This window comes from Capsicum annuum, chromosome 9, assembly GCF_002878395.1.
Source record: "Capsicum annuum cultivar UCD-10X-F1 chromosome 9, UCD10Xv1.1, whole genome shotgun sequence".
NCBI lineage: Eukaryota > Viridiplantae > Streptophyta > Magnoliopsida > Solanales > Solanaceae > Capsicum > Capsicum annuum.
The window spans coordinates 153,687,773-153,693,787 of NC_061119.1; positions in this window are offsets into that span (position 1 = coordinate 153,687,773).

Genomic DNA, 6,015 nt, shown 5'->3' on the forward strand with positions numbered 1-6,015 from the left:
GCTAATCCCAACATAAAATAAATCATTATCATATGAAAACATAGTTCCTCAAAACCAAACATAATTTGGGATACTAATTTATGGATCATGAACATCATATCATAGAGCTTGAATACATGAAAGGCTGGATTTACTGAGACATTATTGATTCTAGTTTGGAGGTTGGATCATAACGTAAGTTACATAGAGTGCTCAAACCTTAGACATTGGCAGGACTTAAATACATAAGACATTGGTAGAATGAACTCTTAAACTAAAGTAGGAGGAACATGCTTGAATAGAAATGGGTTTATCATGATTCTTACTTGAAAATTGGCACCACAAGAAAATTCAAGAACTACTTTAACTCACCATCTCCCCCTTAGATCAAAGTCACAATCCTAAACTTGAGAACATAACCTCTCATCAATCTACAACCATAATTCTCAACACAATAGGGAGGTATTGGTACAGACATGAACCCAAACTCCCCTCAATAATTTAACATAAAGACACTAAATTCTTTGTGAGACATCCCCCTTAAGGGATACTAATCATAACTTCCTCTAACCCTAAAGTCATCAACTTATGACTGATATTATTATGGGCATGGACATCCACGTCTCTAAATGCTTAACACTCTATCTTCAACTCCTTAGAATACTCGCAACACACCTCTAGTCACATAATATTCAACTTAACAAAATTTGTAAAACCATACCCATGGCTCATATTGCTAACCTATATTTCCTCAATTCAACTCTAATGAATACCGTACAACAACTCACCAAACTTCCCCAACTACAATATCAAGAACATAAACTAGGTACGCAAAATACTTATACACATAAATGTTAAACTTTTCCTTTTTAAGTATACTCTAAAGGCGTTGCTTTCCAAGAATGCTACTCAAAATTTTCACTATCCTCTATCGTCATCAACCTGCAACTCGAAGTCTCATGAACATATATATCCTCACTCCTTATCACATAAAAATCCACTCTCCACTACTCAATATTATAACATTAGACTGCTAATCACATAACTTATGTCATAAAATCTTACCTAACGCCATACTACCAGGGGGTGCAACTTATTCTTATATACTTACGCCTTTATCCACTTAATGACTCACCCACAATTCATCATTTCAACACTAGTCTTCATATACACATATGCCTCATAATTATCACTTAAACTTTTTATAAATTATCAACCTAGACTCTTTCACAAATCATATCAAGCCTACTAATTCATTCCCATAAAACATTTATAATTAATCTTAAGCTAATATTCTTACCACCATATTTTACATAAAAAATTTAAGCCTATAGTCTAGCGTCAATCATCTACCACCAATGAAGTATGCAACATAGTATACTAGTCCATTGAATTGGGAAATTCAACCCAAATACCTCATTTTACCTAGATCTACCTATAATCAAATCACTTCCATGACATTACTACTACACCTCAAAATTGACTACATACCTTCTCACAAGTAGTACTAGTTTACCACCACTAAAGAAAAAAAGAAGGTCAAGGGGGTAAAGTCACATAATAGACATGGTCAACCTTAATCTTATATTATAACCCAATACGATCTTATCTACATATTCTACTTTCTCACGTCACACTTACTTACCTAAGAAAATATTTAGAGTACCTTCAAATTCCACAAACAACAATGAGTCTATAATTATAACTTATTGGCTAATCTAACCATTTCCATTCACAACCTTTAAGGGATTTCTATAACCACCATAACTATCCACTCTAGGATTCTTACCTATTTTTGAATAGATAATAGTCATAGCCAAACACTTCCTTCACAATTACCGTACAATCTACAAGTATTGCTACCATATCATCTATCTCTATAAAATGGCAACCTATCCCTCAATCAACGGTTATAAAACTAAACTAGCTTCTTCACGCAAAAGTCACCCTCACTCTGACTTCTAACTTTGTGACTTTATGTCACCAACTCCTTTACTCATCTCACTACTAATGGGTCATGAAACTTTAATATATACTACTACTCGGGTGAAAATACCATTCCAACATTCTATCACACATCATTTTCCTTAAGCATGACATCTGCAACAAAGGTCTTAGAAAAGAGACTAGATACACTTCGTACCTCTGGATGAAGAGCACAATTTTATTAGGATCAAAGATTACACTAGAATCAATATACCTTGAGGCACTAACAGATTTCTCTCAAGTCCTTGCATAGTTTTATAATCCTTTATGACTCAATCAGAAAAGGACCACATCATTTGGATTCTAAGATTCTGCACTTGAATCACCTCAACAATGAGACATATCTAAGAAAATTGGCGTAAGAAAAGAGTTGGGATAACTTTACTTTCGTATGGACGACACCACAGAACGAACTAGAGTATGAAAGAGGAACATTCTGACTCCATTGCATGAATAGAACATGAAGAAAAAGAAATATTCCTAAACGACTTATAGCCTCCTACTTTAAGTGTGGCCACACCCATAAACATGACTCTTCCCGACATAATTTCGCAGGTACCCTGGGACCATGAACCATGCTCTGATACCAAGTTTGTCACGACCCGAACTGGGGTCCTGGCCGTGATGAACATCCCGAACTATGAAGGCCCAGACTCCCTTCTATATCTGGTAATCATGCACTATATTCACAATAATATAAGAGAAATGCAAAAATAAACAAACAAAATCATGGTCATGCACTAAGTTCAACTTAACAATACGAAATAAAATCAATAAGTATCTAGACAACAACCATCTCGGTCTGTGAAATCTCTAATACATCAGAATATAATAACTCATCTAAAACTGGGACAAGGCCCCATTCGGACCCAAAACCAAAAAGAAATACTATGTTCTAAAAATAGGCCTTCTAAATTAAAGAAAGCTCACCGACTACACACTTCTGTCTGATAGATATATGGCTTAGCGGGACCTTTAGACTGAGCCTCAGACCTTGAAATATAGGGGGTTAATACAAACATACTAGTACGCAGAGCAATCTAAAATAATGTGTTTACATATAAGAGCAAGTCTGAAACATAAAGCATGAAATAGTTAAAAACACATGGACAATTTCAATGATCTTAAAACGATTTTGACAATGCAGTTCTAATCTTTGTATTACTTCTGAGTTAGGTGGTACGCCCTACAATTCTACAACCCCACGATCTATATGGAGTCCACTCTTCTCGGCGGCTAAGACTCTAACCCAAGTTTGCCACAAGAGTTGGAGTTTCTGATTCTAATACGCCATAGGGCACTAGGCCAGCGTATAATCCCTCTTGGGGACACAATATCCCACATTGGCAAAACACGATTTTGGACAATGAGTTTTCTGAACTCGTTCTTTTTTTGGGAAACCACCTAACATCTCTTGATCCCATTTTTAATCTTTTCTGAATAATCATCATTCAAAACTCACATTCTAAAAATATAAATGAAATCTGACTTTTATTATGTTTTGAATCTGTTATGACATTATCTGTGTTGGTGTCATCACACCAAGACTTGCAAGTCATATTTCTGAGCCATAAAATATCATATTAAAGTCTCATTTTTTAAGCACAAGGTTTGGACCACCATACTTCCAACAAATTTACAAAAATTCATGCTTCAAAACATTTATCGAATTATGCAAAGATCACTCTTTTAAATATTTCAACAAATATTTGGTGGTCATAAAATTTGTGATAAAATATGCAACTCTTTAGCTATATATCCTCAACATTTATCAACATGTAAAATCACCCTCTCCTCAATTCAAAATCATAATCAATTCATAAACAATAATGAAAACATTTGTATCTTGCTTCTCTAAATGAAATTTAAATAGCTCATAACGTACGAAAATAAAAGGCTCAGTAACAAGAGAGGGGTTATAATTGTTCATACTCTCAATTAAACATTCAAACTCAATTTCATAACAACACATATAGCAATGCTACTTAAACAAGTGGACTGACCAACAACTATCCGTCCTTTACACCCTAAGAAGTTACTAGTGTCAGAGAAAAGACGTAACTAAGGATTTAGGTCTCGGCCACTCTCACTATCCCCTAGGGTGCCATCCTCAAAGTTAAGCATACCCTATTTATCACCATTGGAAATATCATGAACAAAAAGAGGGTTGAGAGAGGTGTTCCACAGGTCATCTTCAAATATAGGATTCTCATGCATACACTTACTACTTGTTTCAAAATCTCCAATAGAGTATGCCCAACATAAGAAATATATAGAGAAACAGTAGATGGAATTTCTAAATACGTACCAACTTCTCTTTCACAAGAGTAGTCCTCACATACATACAAACCATAACGGGCAGCCAAAGGACCACAATCAAAACCTTCTTTACAAGGACAATCACAACTAGGATTTTCTAAACATTCAAGAAAATCAAGATCAGCTTCACCCGATTGATCATTTTGCTCACCCCTCACATACCAATGTAGACTCACCTTAGTTTTCACCAGGGTCAACTAGTGTGTGAATACTCTCGTCACTTGGTAATGGAACCTTATTCAAGTTATAAGTGCTAGCACTAGATGGACATAAATCATTCTCACGAGAAGAATTAATTTCATCATCTAAAGGATCAACTAGTGCTTGCGTACCTACAATAAGAGTTTGGTCCTCATGCGACCTAACAATAACAAGAGTATCAAAAAAAGAAGACTTAAACACCTCTAACCTATGTAAAACCGCAGCTACACCCACTTAGATACTACTAGCCACAACACAATATTCTAAGTTCATAGGAGTGGGGGATAACATTTTTACCTTGTAGCTCACAGGAGCTACGACCTTCCTCTTGACGTGTGTAAGAGCAGCCCATTGTATCCCTTTGACCAACCATATGATCCAACCTTTTAATTATTATATCTATGTCTCGGGAAATAGTATCAAGGTAGGCCAAAGTGACATTGGTGACATTGTTGTCCATGGGTTGAGAGGTTGAAGCCGCGGGTTCCATTGTAATGTATTTAAAAGAAAAAAAAAGCCTACAAAACAAAACATAAGTTAGTTCGAGACAACCTTACCACACTCTCACATGCTTGATCGTCTCACACTTGGATTCACAAGTGTTGCAAGTTGGCTTATAGTTCGTGATGAGTCGAGGGGTGAGTCTACTCCTTGGTCGGAATAGATTCTTTGTTTGAAGACTCAAGTAAATAATGTTCAAACTTGAACCATGAAATACTACGATTCAAAAACCAAGAAATGCACAAAATAACGCTAACACGAAGAAACATATTCAAAAACTAATTTACAACTTAGTAGGTATATATTAGTTGCCAACTAGTATAAGAATCAACAAAAATGAAACTATGAATCAACAACAATAAACTAATAATCCAAGATTTTGAGCCAAAAATTTTGGTATTGTATAAAATTTGGTGATGTGGTGGTTTAGGATTGGTTGCAGTTTTTGAAAGGTTCTTATTTTTCCCAACTTTAAAATTTTGGTTCAATTTTCAATTCTTGAAGTGTATAATTCAGCCTAGGAGAAGAAAACAACAAGATTGAAGCCTTTTTCACCTTTCAAAAAGGTTTGACTTGTTTTACACCTTTTGGGCAAGACACCTTTTTGAGTGGTTGGTGGACTTTTCCTCTTTTTTGTACACCTAGGATAGTGTTCATTCTTCCTTTTGGAAACAAGTCTTTTGGTAGATATTTTTGTTCGTCTTCTCTTTCAATAGGTCTTTGGGACTTGGCTTTTGGATAAAAAATAACACTATTGAAGAGTCTTCTTGCAACTAGACATGAAGTTAGTCTAGAACAATAAGAACCTTCAATAGAAGTTTGAAGAATAAACCTCATGTGAACCTCCAAGAATCGAACACACCCTTTTCAAGATTATAACCCACAACACAATATCAACAACATAAGTTTAAACCAATACTTTCCAGATTTTGGATCCACAACACCAACACCAACATTGTACAAGTTTTGAAACCGCAACAATAATACCAACAACAATCGTTCAAGCTCACTAGGATCTATACTCAAGAT